This window comes from Oncorhynchus kisutch, linkage group LG14, assembly GCF_002021735.2.
Source record: "Oncorhynchus kisutch isolate 150728-3 linkage group LG14, Okis_V2, whole genome shotgun sequence".
In the NCBI taxonomy this organism is placed as follows: Eukaryota; Metazoa; Chordata; class Actinopteri; order Salmoniformes; family Salmonidae; genus Oncorhynchus; species Oncorhynchus kisutch.
The window spans coordinates 79,490,604-79,505,743 of record NC_034187.2 but is presented as its reverse complement, the minus strand read 5'-3'; positions in this window follow the sequence as shown (position 1 = coordinate 79,505,743).

The following is a 15,140-nucleotide window of genomic DNA, read 5'->3' as shown; positions in this document are numbered from 1 at the left end:
AGAGGTTCTTCAGTTAGAACAGTGATGATATAGCACAGGTAGAGGTTCTTTAGTTAGAAAAGTAATGATATAGGACAGGTAGAGGTTCTTTAGTTAGAACAGGGATGATATAGGACAGGTAGAGGTGTTTCAGTTAGAACAGTGATGATATAGGACAGGTAGAGGTACAGTACTTCTATCTGGAGTGCGTCTCAAATGAGACCTTAATTCCCTATGTAGTGCACTACTTTGGGACAGAGCCCGATGTGAATTATGTTGTGTCATTTCTGATGTGAATAGAATAGGGTGTCATTTCTGATGTGAACAGAATAGAATAGGGTGTCATTTCTGATGTGAACAGAATAGAATAGGGTGTCATTTCTGATGTGAACAGAATAGGGTGTCATTTCTGATGTGAATAGAATAGGGTGTCATATCAGATGTGAACAGAATGGAATAGGGTGTCATTTCAGATGTGAACCGGATAGAATAGGGTGTCATTTCTGATGTGAATAGATTAGAATAGGGTGTCATTTCAGATGTGAATAGAATAGGGTGTCATTTCTGATGTGAATAGAATAGGGTGTCATATCAGATGTGAACAGAATGGAATAGGGTGTCATTTCTGATGTGAACCGGATAGAATAGGGTGTCATTTCTGATGTGAATAGAATAGGGTGTCATTTCAGATGTGAACCGGATAGAATAGGGTGTCATTTCAGATGTGAATAGAATAGGGTGTCATTTCTGATGTGAATAGAATAGGGTGTCATTTCTGATGTGAATAGAATAGGGTGTCATATCAGATGTGAACAGAATGGAATAGGGTGTCATTTCTGATGTGAACAGAATAGAATAGGGTGTCATTTCTGATGTGAACAGAATAGAATAGGGTGTCATATCAGATGTGAACAGAATGGAATAGGGTGTCATTTCTGATGTGAACAGAATAGGGTGTCATATCAGATGTGAACAGAATGGAATAGGGTGTCATTTCTGATGTGAACAGAATAGAATAGGGTGTCATTTCTGATGTGAACAGAATAGGGTGTCATATCAGATGTGAACAGAATATAATAGGGTGTCATTTCAGATGTGAACAGAATGGAATAGGGTGTCATTTCTGATGTGAACAGAATAGAATAGGGTGTCATTTCAGATGTGAATAGAATAGGGTGTCATATCAGATGTGAACAGAATGGAATAGGGTGTCATTTCTGATGTGAACAGAATAGAATAGGGTGTCATATCAGATGTGAACAGAATATAATAGGGTGTCATTTCAGATGTGAACAGAATGGAATAGGGTGTCATTTCAGATGTGAATAGAATAGGGTGTCATTTCAGATGTGAATAGAATAGGGTGTCATATCAGATGTGAACAGAATGGAATAGGGTGTCATTTCTGATGTGAACAGAATAGAATAGGGTGTCATTTCTGATGTGAACAGAATAGAATAGGGTGTCATTTCAAATGTGAACAGAATGGAATAGGGTGTCATTTCTGATGTGAACAGAATAGAATAGGGTGTCATTTCTGATGTGAATAGAATAGGGTGTCATTTCAGATGTGAACCGGATAGAATAGGGTGTCATTTCAGATGTGAATAGAATAGGGTGTCATATCAGATGTGAACTGAATAGAATAGGGTGTCATTTCTGATGTGAACAGAATAGAATAGGGTGTCATTTCTGATGTGAACAGAATAGAATAGGGTGTCATTTCTGATGTGAACAGAATAGAATAGGGTGTCATTTCTGATGTGAACAGAATAGAATAGGGTGTCATTTCTGATGTGAACAGAATGGATTTTCAGATCTGCCCACTGATGATAATAGAGAAGGACAGGTCATCTTTTATTATGAGGTTGTTACTAGAGGTTGACCGAATATGATTTTTCAACGCCGATACCGATTAATCGGCCGATTAAAAAAAAAATGGTATTTGTGATAATGACAATTAAAACAATACTGAACACATATAATACATCAATAAAATCAATTTAGCCACAAATAAATAATGAAACATGTTCAATTTGGTTTAAATAATGCAAAAACAAAGTGTTGGAGAAGAAAGTAAAAGTGCAATATGTGCTATGTAAAAAAAGCTAACGTTTAGTTCCTTGAAAGCTGGTGGTTCCTTTTAACATGAGTCTTCAATATTCCAAGGTAAGAAGTTTTAGGTTGTAGTTATTATAGGAATTATAGGACTATTTCCCTCTATACCATTTGTATTTCATTAACCTTTGACTATTGGATGTTCTTATAGGCACATTAGTATTGCCAGTGTAACATTATAGCTTCCATCCCTCTCCTCGCTCCTCCCTGGGCTCGAATCAGAAACACAACGACAACAGCCACCCTCGAAGCAGCGTTACCCATGCAGAGCAAGGGGAACAACCACAGGCTCAGAGCGAGTGACATTTGAAACGCTATTAGCGCGCGCTAACTAGCCAGCCATTTCACTTTGGTTACACCAGCCTCATCTCGGGAGTTGATAGGCTTGAAGTCATAAACAGCGCAATGCTTGACGCACAACGAAGAGCTGCTGGCAAAACGCACGAAAGTGCTGTTTGAATGAATGTTTACGCGCCTGCTTCTGCCTACCACCGCTCAGTCAGATACTTAGATACTTGTATGCTTGTATGCTCAGTCAGATTATACGCAACGCAGGACACGCTAGATAATATCGAGTAATATCATCAACTAGTGATTAACTAGTGATTATGATTGATTGTTTTTTATAAGATAAGTTTAATGCTAGCTAGCAACTTACCTTGGCTTACTGCATTCGCGTAACAGGCAGGCTCCTCGTGGAGTACAACAAGAGGCTGGACTAGTTTGGACTAGTTTGGACTAGTTAACTGTAAGGTCTATCAAAAAATCTGTCGTTCTGCCCCTGAACAAGGCAGTTAACCCACCGTTCCTAGGCCGTCATTGAAAATAAGAATGTGTTCTTAACCGACTTGCCTAGTTAAATAAAGATTAAATAAAGGTGTAATCGATTTCCGATTGTTATGAAAACTTGAAATCGGCCCTAATTAATCGGCCATTCCGATTAATCGGTCGATCTCTAGTTGTTACTGACATGAGCATTAGCTACAGATATCCGTTACTCAAACCTGTTCAAACCCTTTTGAAACCTATTATTTCTCTTGCCACTCTCTCTCTCTCTCTCTATTTATCTCTCTCTCACTCCTTCTCTCGCTATCTGTCACTCACTGTCTCACTCACTGTCTCTCTCTCTCTCTGTCTCTCTCTCGGTCTCTCTCTCTCTCTCTCTCTCTCTCTCTCTCTCTCTCTCTTTCTGTCTCTCTCTCTGTCTCACTCACTCACGGTCTCTCTCTCGGTCTGTCTCTCTCTCTGTCTCTCTCTCGGTCTCTCTCTCTCTCTCTCTCTCTCTCTCTCTGTCTCTCTCTGTCTCACTCACTCACGGTCTCTCTCTCGGTCTGTCTCTCTTTCTGTCTCTCTCTCGGTCTCTCTCTCTCTCTCTCTCTCTCTCTCTCTCTCTCTCTCTCTCTGTCTCTCTCTCTCTCTCTCTCTCGGTCTGTCTCTCTCTGTCTCTCTCTCTCTCTCTCTCTCTCTCTCTCTCTCTCTGTCTCTCTCTCTCTCTCTCTCTCTCTCTCTCTCTCTCTGTCTCTCTCTCTCTCTCTCTCGGTCTGTCTCTCTCGGTCTCTCTCTCTCTCTCTCTCTCTCGGTCTGTCTCTCTCTGTCTCTCTCTCTCTCTCTCTCACTGTCTCTCTCTCGCTCTGTCTCTCTCTCTGTCTCTCTCTCTCTCTCTCTCACTGTCTCTCTCTCGCTCTGTCTCTCTCTCTCTCTCTCTCTCTCTCTCTCTGTCTCTCTCTCTCTCTCTCTCTCGGTCTGTCTCTCTCGGTCTCTCTCTCTCTCTCTCTCTCTCGGTCTGTCTCTCTCTGTCTCTCTCTCTCTCTCTCTCACTGTCTCTCTCTCGCTCTGTCTCTCTCTCTGTCTCTCTCTCTAGTCTATTTAGATGAACAATTGTAAAACTGGATCGGTATGCTGGATCAATCTGTCTGTTTGTTTAATGAGGTGTGTGTGTGTATGAGGTGTTTCTACAGAGCTTTCAGAAAGTATTCACACCCCTTGACTTGTTTCCACGTTGTTGTGTTACAGACTGAATTTCACAATGGATTAAATAGAGGTTTTTGGTCACTGACTTACACACAATACCCCATAATGTCAAAGTGGAATTGAGTTTTTCTACATTTTTACAAATTAATTAAAGATGAAATCTGAAATGTCTTGAGTCAATAAGTATTCAACTTCTTTCTAATGGCAAGACTAAACAAGTTCATCAGTAACAATGTGCTTAACAAGTCAACAAGTCACATAATAAGTTGCATGGACTCACTCTGTGTGCAATAATTGTTTAACATGATTGTTGAATGACTACCTCATCTCTGTACCCTCTGTAAGGTCCCTCAGTCGAAGCAATGATTCAACCACAAAGACCAGGGAGGGTTTTTCAATGCCTCACAAAGAAGGGCACCTATTGGTAGATGGGTAAAAAAGGCAGACATTGAATACCCCTTTGAGCATGGTGAAGTTATTAAATAAGCTCTGGATGGTGTATCAATACACCCAGTCACTACAAAGATACAGGTGTCCTTCCTAACTCAGTTGCAGGATAGGGAGGAAACTGCTCAGGGATTTCACCATGAGGTCAAAGGTGACTTTAAAACAGTTTAATGGCTGTGATAGAAAACTGGGGATGGATCAACAACATTGTAGTTACTCCACAATACTGTGCTAAATAACAGAGTGAAAAGAAGGAAACCTGTACAGAATAAAAGTTATTCCAAAACATGCATCCTGTTTGCAACAAGGCACTAAAGAAATACTTCTAAAAATGTGACAAAACAATTATGTTTGGAGCAAATCCAACACACATTACTGATTACCACTCTTAATATTTTCAAGCATAGTGGTGGCTGCATCATGTTATGGGTATTATTGTAATCATTAAGGACTGGGGAGTTTTTCAGGATAAATAAATTAACATAATGGATCTAAGCACAGGCAAAATCCTAGAGGAAAACCTGGATCAGTCTGCTTTTTACCAGACACTGGGAGGTGAATTCACCTTTCAGCAGGACAATAACCTAAAACACAAGGCCACATCTACACTGGAGTTATTTACTAAGAAGACAGTGAATGTTCCTGAGTGGCCTAGTTACAGTTATGACTTCAATCTATGGCAAGTCTTGAAAATGGCTGTCTAGCAATGATCAACAACCAATTTGACAGAGCTTGAATAATTTTAAAAAGAAGACTCATAGCTGTAATCACTCTTAGAGACTTACCCAGAAAGACTCACAGCTGTAATCACTCTTAGAGACTTACCCAGAAAGACTCACAGCTGTAATCGCTCTTAGAGACTTACCCAGAAAGACTCACAGCTGTAATCGCTCTTAGAGACTTACCCAGAAAGACTCACAGCTGTAATCGCTCTTAGAGACTTACCCAGAAAGACTCACAGCTGTAATCGCTCTTAGAGACTTACCCAGAAAGACTCACAGCTGTAATCACTCTTAGAGACTTACCCAGAAAGACTCACAGCTGTAATCACTCTTATAGACTTACCCAGAAAGACTCACAGCTGTAATCACTCTTATAGACTTACCCAGAAAGACTCCCAGCTGTAATCACTCTTAGAGACTTACCCAGAAAGACTCACAGCTGTAATCACTGTCAAAGGTGATTCTAACATGTATTGACTCAGGAGTGTGAGTGGTTATGTAAATTAGATATTTCTGTATTTCATTTTCAATACATTTGCTAACATTTCTAAAAACATGGTTTCACTTTGTCATTATGGGGTATTGTGTGTAGATGGGTGATTGAAAAAAAATGATTTAGTCTATCTTGAATTCAGGCTGTAACACAACAAAATCTGGAATAAGTCAAGGGGTATGAATACTTTGTGAATGTGTGTGTTGTGTGTGTGTGTGTGTGTGTAGTTGTACAGCTTCTGTGTTGAGACAGATGTTCCCTCTTCCTCTCGGTTCTGTCTCTCTCCCTCACTCCCTTTCTCTCTCTCTTTCCCTCTCTCTCTTGGTCCCTCTATCATTCCCTCTCCCTCCCCCTCTCTATCTATTTCTCTGTCCCCCTCTCTCTCAGCATTCACAAAGGAATGTAGAGAATGAGCAGTCAGAACATTGATTAAACATTATAGCCTGGAGTGGAAGTTTGGGTCTCTGCTTATAAAATCCTACTTAAGTGGTTTATGAAACCCTGTCTGTTTACTGCCTTGTAAACAGTCCTTCCCTTCTCTGCCCCTTTGCTGAGACACACACACACACACACACACACACACACACACACACACACACACACACACACACACACACACACACACACACACACACACACACACACACACACAAGGCAGAACCAAAGCAGAACAACTTTCATTGGTCCTGTTTCAATACCAGAGGTCAAGACAAAGTTGTTGTTGCCACAACAAATCAAACAAATAGTCGTCCCAAACTGTAATCACTGGATGTCGTCACCAATCAGTGTGCCCTTTGTTCCCTCAAAGCTAGTAAAACAGCGTCTGATTGGCCGAACCCTATCCCTATCTGAAGGTGTTCTCTCTCTCTGTGTTCTACTGATCTGAAGGTGTTCTCTCTCTGTGTTCTACTGATCTGAAGGTGTTATCTCTGCGTTCTACTGATCTGAAGGTGTTCTCTCTCTCTGTGTGTGTTCTACTGATCTGAAGGTGTTCTCTCTCTGTGTTCTACTGATCTGAATGTGTTCTCTCTCTCTGTGTTCTACTGATCTGAAGGTGTTCTCTCTCTCTCTCTCTGTATTCTACTGATCTGAAGGTGTTCTCTCTCTCTCTCTGCATTCTACTGATCTGAAGGTGTTCTCTCTCTCTCTCTGTATTCTACTGATCTGAAGGTGTTCTCTCTCTCTCTCTGTATTCTACTGATCTGAAGGTGTTCTCTCTCTCTCTCTCTGTGTTCTAATGTTCTGAATGTGTTCTCTCTCTGTGTTCTACTGATCTGAAGGTGTTCTCTCTCTGTGTTCTACTGATCTGAATGTGTTCTCTCTCTCTCTGTGTTCTACTGATCTGAAGGTGTTCTTTCTCTCTGTTCTACTGATCTGAAGGTGTTCTCTCTCTCTCTCTCTCTCTCTCTCTCTCTCTCTCTCTCTCTCTGTGTTCTACTGATCTGAATGTGTTATCTCTCTCTCTGTGTTCTACTGATCTGAAGGTGTTCTTTCTCTCTGTTCTACTGATCTGAAGGTGTTCTCTCTCTCTCTCTCTCTCTCTCTCTCTCTCTCTCACTCTCTCTCTCTCTCTCTCTCTCTCTCTCTTCATCCCTCTCTCTCTCTCTCTCTCTCTCTCTCTCTCTCTCTCTCTGTCTCTCTCTCTCTCTCTCTCTCTCTCTCTCTCTCTCTCTCTCTCTCTCCCTCTCTCTCTCTCTCTCTCTCTCTCTCTCTCTCTGTTCTCCTGTTCTATAGGTGTTATATGTGTGTTGTGTAACCTCTACTTGGCCTCAGGTCAGGGTGTGTAACTGCACCAATACAGGTAGGCTCTCGCTCTGACATAACAACATACCTCAGATGACAGGTTAGTGCAGACTTAATCAGATATGACAAAGATGTCCTGTGATTTTAGAGTAGCAGTCCTGGCTAGTAGACTGCAGATGAGTCACAGTGCTGCTGTTGACTAAAACTACAGCCATTTTTTGTTCCAGTGATTATGACTCTAACCTACCTGGTTACTATGGTTACCTATAGCTCTAGGTGTGTGTGGAAGATTACGAAACATATAAAACACATACACACTATTACACACTCATCAGACAGCTAATTAGCATACTGTAGGCTGCAAACAACCCATTCACCCAGTCATAATCATATTCTCTCATGAAAGCACCCACTCACCCAGTCATAATCATACTCTCTCATGAATGCACCCATTCACCCAGTCATAATCATACTCTCTCATGAAAGCACCCACTCACCCAGTCATAATCATATTCTCTCATGAATGCACCCATTCACCCAGTCATAATCATACTCTCTCATGAAAGCACCCATTCACCCAGTCATAATCATACTCTCTCATGAAAGCACCCACTCACCCAGTCATAATCATATTCTCTCATGAATGCACCCATTCACCCAGTCATAATCATACTCTCTCATGAAAGCACCCACTCACCCAGTCATAATCATACTCTCTCATGAAAGCACCCACTCACCCAGTCATAATCATACTCTCTCATGAATGCACCCATTCACCCAGTCATAATCATACTCTCTCATGAAAGCACCCACTCACCCAGTCATAATCATATTCTCTCATGAAAGCACCCACTCACCCAGTCATAATCATACTCTCTCATGAAAGCACCCACTCACCCAGTCATAATCATACTCTCTCATGAATGCACCCATTCACCCAGTCATAATCATACTCTCTCATGAAAGCACCCACTCACCCAGTCATAATCATATTCTCTCATGAAAGCACCCACTCACCCAGTCATAATCATACTCTCTCATGAAAGCACCCACTCACCCAGTCATAATCATATTCTCTCATGAAAGCACCCACTCACCCAGTCATAATCATATTCTCTCATGAAAGCACCCACTCACCCAGTCATAATCATACTCTCTCATGAATGCACCCATTCACCCAGTCATAATCATACTCTCTCATGAAAGCACCCACTCACCCAGTCATAATCATACTCTCTCATGAATGCACCCATTCACCCAGTCATAATCATACTCTCTCATGAAAGCACCCACTCACCCAGTCATAATCATACTCTCTCATGAATGCACCCATTCACCCAGTCATAATCATATTCTCTCATGAATGCACCCATTCACCCAGTCATAATCATATTCTCTCATGAAAGCACCCACTCACCCAGTCATAATCATACTCTCTCATGAATGCACCCATTCACCCAGTCATAATCATACTCTCTCATGAAAGCACCCACTCACCCAGTCATAATCATATTATCTCATGAATGCACCCATTCACCCAGTCATAATCATATTCTCTCATGAATGCACCCATTCACCCAGTCATAATCATACTCTCTCATGAATGCACCCAGTCATAATCATACTCTCTCATGAATGCACCCATTCACCCTTGCACTCACATTCTCTCAAACACACACACGCACACACACACACACACGCACGCACACTCAGTCAGTCACTCAGGCTAAATCAGTCACAGACCGCAGGTTTCCATGGTTATGTGAGCAAACAGGGAAAAACACTTCCTGTCTAGCTTACATGTGCTCGGGCCTCATCATGTGTTCAGAGCATGCCACCATGTGCAGTGAAAGGAATATGGTGTAATCACAGACAGTCTGGTATTGTCCCAGCAAGAGGAACACTCTTAGCTTTGTGTTTCGGTTGGTAGATGTGTACCAATAAACAGTGGCTTGGGGTGAAAGAGGTGCAGCAGATGTAGTTTTCCAAGTCGGTCCATTAGACTCTTTCCCCTGAAATGTACAAATTACATTATGCTATAGAGACCAGTGATTATTCACTGTTAAGAGTTCATATACATTTCTCATTACCTTTCCATGACTTTTAACCACATATTCATGACTATTATTATAGCCTATATGAAAAAGAATAAGCATTATTGAGACTGGAAGGCTACTGTGTCTGATCCCATGTAGGCCTGATATCTCCTGGTGTGCCCTTGATCAAGGCACTGGAACCCCCCCCCCCCCCCCCCCCCCCCCCCCACACACACACACACAAAGTAGAAGTGCACTGTTAGTCACATGTTGTCAACCCTCCATCTAGAGAGCTTCTGGGTGTGCAGGCTTGGCCTTTTGATTCAGCCCTGAAACACACAAGTCTGCCTATCAAGGTCCTGTTGAGGAGCTGATGTTTAGGCTACAATGAGGCCTTCACGCCCAGTAGCTGTCCTGGAGAATGGTTGGCCGCCCTTGATATAAAATGTTCCAACATTACAACCAAATATTTTTGTCTTTATATAATTATTCCCCCATTCAATAAATCAGGGATCAAATGGATAAGGAAGGCTACTGCAAAGCAAGGCACCTAACTAGACATGTTTATATATAAGGCTCAAATAGTCATGTTTCAGGGGAGATCTATGCACACAAGCCAATTTGGCTGATCTTTGAATATTTTAACGTTGTCGCAATTACATGGCTACAGTTTAATAGAGGGGACTCTATCCAGCCTTCTAACGCTGAAGATTTATTTAGGCTCTACAGTGCCGGTGGAAACGCGACAACGATATTAATGCTTAGTTAGCTATAGTTAAGTAGCGAGATAACTGCTGCAAGTTATGTTTTGAATTGGCCATCTAGTTAGTCATTTTATCTGTCATTATTTCAAACCTGCTGCTGAAATGTTGCTGCTCTCTCATCTGGGAACGTCACACACGCAGCACACAGACGCGCAATAACACGTATGGCTGATATGTATATTTTTAAGTGATTTATAATATTTGAAAGTGTGCCTTCATGAATTATATTAACAAAACGTATTAAAACTAATTTCCATGACTTTACAAACCCTAATTTGACCATTTGGAACTATTTAAAACTGGTGCATTTTCAATCTTCGCAATCTCGAACAGTTTAGGGTGACGCACAGATTCACAGACTAGCGGTAAATAAACTTGAACAAAACAGAATCAGGAAATGAATGCCCACTCTCAATTGCTATTCAACGCAGATCCAGCCCTTATTCCGCTTTGATCAACCGTTTATGCGTGTCAAACTGGGCCGGCGATAGGCTACTTTGTTTTAATAGAGGAGCCAGTACGCAATTCCCCCAAAATTAGAAGTGCCGGGATGGCGCTCCGGACAGTTCCGGCCCAAATCAAGCACTGCACGTCATCAGTTTCACTCCAAACACGAATAGCACTGTGTATGTAACAGCATGTGTTAGTCTCAGACAGGTTTTTACATATGACTCAATAGTGTGATGTATAATTGTTATTCGTGAATATACAGTTGAAGTCGGAAGTTTACATTACACCGTAGCCAAATAATGAACTGTTTTTCACAATTCCTGACATTTAATCCTAGTAAAAATTCCCTGTTTTAGGTCAGTTATATTCACCACTTTATTTTAAGAATGTGAAATGTCAGAATAATAGTAGAGAGAATGATTTATTTCAGCTTTTATTTATTTCATCACATTCCCAGTGGGTCAGAAGTTTACATACACTCAATTAGTATTTGGTAGCATTGCCTGTAAATTGTTTAACTTGGGTCAAATGTTTCGGGGAGCCTTCCACAAGCTTCCCACAATAAGTTGGGTGAATTTTGTCCCATTCCTCCTGACAGAACTGGTGTAACTGAATCAGGTTTGTAGGCCTCCTTGCTCAGTTCTGCCCACAAATTGTCTATGGGATTGAGGTCAGGGCTTTGTGATGGCCACTCCAATACCTTGACTTTGTTGTCCTTAAGCCATTTTGCCACAACTTTGGAAGTATGCTTGGGGTCATTGTCCATTTAGAATACCCATTTGCGACCAAGCTTTAACTTCCTGACTGATGTCTTGAGATGTTGCTTCAATATATCCACATACTTTTCCATCCTCATGATGCCATCTATTTTGTGAAGGGCACCAATCCCTCCTGCAGCAAAGCACCCCCACAACATGATGCTGCCACCCCCACAACATGATGCCGCCGCCCCCATGCTTCACATTTGGGATGATGTTCTTTGACTTGCAAGCCTCTCCCCTTTTCCTCCAAACATAACGATGGTCATTATGGCCAAACAGTTCTATTTTTGTTTCATCAGACCAGAGGACATTTTTCCAAAAAGTAAGATCTTTGTCCCCATGTGCAGTTGCAAACGGTAGTCTGGCTTTTTTATGGCGGTTTTGAAGCAGTATTGAGCGACCTTTCAGGTTATGTCAATATAGGACTCGTTTTACTGTGGATATAGATACTTTTGTACCCATTTCTCAAGGTCCTTTGCTGTTGTTCTGGGATTGATTTGCACTTTTCGCTCCTCATCTCTAGGACACAGAACGCGTCTCCTTCCTGAGCGGTATGACGGCTGCGTGGTCCCATGGTGTTTATACTTGCGTACAATTGTTTGTACAGATGAACGTGGTACCTTCAGGCGTTTGGAAATTGCTCCCAAGGACGAACCAGACTTGTGGAAGTCTACCATTTTTTTTCTGAGGTCTTGGTTGATTTATTTAGATTTTCCCATGATGTCAAGCAGAGGCACTGAGTTTGAAGGTAGGCCTTGAAATACATCCACAGGTACACCTCCAATTGACTCAAATGATGTCAATTAGCCTATTAGAAGCTTCTAAAGCCATGACATAATTTTCCGGAATTTTCCAAGCTGTTTAAAAGGCACAGTCAACTTAGTGTATGTAAACTTCTGACCCACTGGAATTGTGATACAGTGAATTACATCATTGAAATGGAACAATTCACTTTCTAGCGGACCAAACTAATGCACAGTACACTGTGGCCTGAGCCAGTTATTACTTTGTTTTCTATTCTTTTTAAAAACGTTTGAACAAAACGCACAAAGTAGAAGTCCTAACTGACATGAAAAGTTTGTTAACAAGACATTTGTGGAGTTGTTGAAAAACGGGTTTTAATGTCTCCAACCGAAGTGTATGTAAACTTTTTACTTCAACTGTAGATGCTATAGGATAGGAATCCAGACTGGAATGGTATTACCTATAATGATATTACCTGGAATGATATTACCTATAATTATATTACCTGGAATGATATTACCTATAATTATATTACTTATAGTACCTTGCAGTCTGACGCAACTGTAAAACATGTTTACTCAGCACTATTATGGATGATCCTGTCTACACCTCTCTCTCTCTCTCTCTCTCTCTCTCTCTCTCTCTCATTATGTGCAAATTGTCACGCCTTGGTCCTTGTATTTTGTGTTTTCGTTATATATTTGGTCAGGCCAGGGTGTGACAGGGGTTTATGTTATTGTATTTCGTATTGGGGTTTGTAGTATTTGGGATCGCGGCTGATTAGGGGTGTTGTTAGGCTTGGCTGCCTGAGGCGGTTCTCAATCAGGAGTCAGGTGATTCACGTTGTCTCTGATTGGGAACCGTATTTAGGTAGCCTGAGTTCGCTTTGTATTTCGTGGGTGATTGTTCCTGTCTCTGTGTAGTGTTCACCAGATAGGCTGTAATAAGTTTCACGTTCCGTTTGTTGTTTTCGTATTTGTATAGTTATTTCATGTATCGTCATTTTTCTCATTAAAATATCATGATTAACCACCACGCTGCATTTCGGTCCGACTCTCCTTCAACAAACGAAGAACGCCGTTACACAAATAGTTAAAGTACAAAATGGAAAATAAATAAACATAAATATGGGTTGTCTTTACAATGGTGTTTGTTCTTCACTGGTTGCCCTTTTCTCGTGGCAACAGGTCACAAATCGTGCTTCTGTTATGTCACACTGTGGGATTTCACCCAATAGTTATGGGAGTTTATCAAAATTGGGTTTGTTTTCTAATTCTTTGTGGGTCTGTGTAATCTAAGGGAAATATGTGTCTCTAATATGGTCATACATTTGGCAGGAGGTTAGGAAGTGCAGCTCAGTTTCCACCTAATTTTGTGGGCAGTGAGCACATAGCCTGTCTTCTCTTGAGAGCCAGGTCTGCCTTCGGCAGCCTTTCTCAATAGCAAGGCTATGCTCACTGAGTCTATACATTGTCAAAGCTTTCCTTACGTTTGGGTCAGTCACAGTGGTCAGGTATTCTGACACTGTGTACTCTCTGTTTAGGGCCAAACAGCATTCTAGTTTGCTCAGTTTTTTTGTACATTTTTTCCAATGTGTGAAGTAATTATCTTTTTGTTTTCTCATGATTTGGTTGGGTCTAAATTGTGTTGCTGTCCTGTTTGTGTTTGTGGACAGAGCCCCAGAACTAGTTTGCTTCTGTCTCTCTCACCCTCTCTCAGGACATATATGTACAATGCATTCGGAAAGTATTCAGACCCCTTGACCTTTTCCACATTTTGTTACAATGCAGCCTTATTCTAAAATTGATTAAATTGTTTCCCCCCTCATCAATCTACACACAATACCCCATAATGACAAGGCAAAAACAGGTTTTTAGAAATTTTTGCAAATGTATAAAAACAAAAAAATCTGAAATATCACATTTACATCAGTATTCAGACACTTTACTCAGTACATTGTTGAAGCACCTTTGGCAGCGATTACAGCATCGAGTCTTCTTGGGTATGACACTATAATCATAGCACACCTGTATTTAGGGAGTTTCTCCCATTATTCTCTGCAGATCCTCTCAAGCTCTGTCAGGTTTTCTGAAAACTCCAAGCGAGCTGTCATGTGCCTTTTTACTGAGGAGTGGCTTCCGTCTGGCCACTCTACCATAAAGGCCTGATTGGTGGAGTGCTGCAGAGATGGTTGTCCTTCTGGAAGGTTCTCCCATCTCCACAGAGGAACTCTGGAGCTCTGTCAGAGTAACCATCAGGTTCTTGGTCACCTCCCTGACCAAGGCCCTTCTCCCCTGATTGCTCAGTTTGGCCAGGCGGCCAGATCTAGGAAGAATCTTGGTGGTTCCAAACTTCTTCCATTTAAGAATGATGGAGGCCACTGGGTTCTTGGTGACCTTCAATGCTGCAGAAATGTTTTGGTAACCTTCTCCAGATCTGTGCCTCAACACTATTGTGTCTCGGAGTTCTACGGACAATTCCTTCGACATCATGGCTTGGTTTTTGTTCTGACGCGCACTGTCAACTGTGGGACCTTTATATAGACAGGTTGTGTGCCTTTCCAAATCATGTCCAATCAATTGAATTTACTACAGGTGGACTCCAATTAAGTTGTAGAAACATCTCAAGGCTGATCAATGGAAACAGGATGTACCTGAGCTCGATTTCATGTCTCATAGCAAATGGTCTGAATACTGACGTAAATAAGATATTTCTGTTTTTTTTAAATTTTGAATACATTTGAAAATTAAAAAAAAAAACTGTTTTAGTTTTGTCATTATGGGTTATTGTGTGTAAATTGATGAGGACAATTTTTTTTATTTTAATCCATTTTAGAATAAGGCTGTAATGTAACAAAATGTGGAAAGAGTCGGGGGGGGGGTCTAAATAATTTCTGATTGCGTTGTATGTGT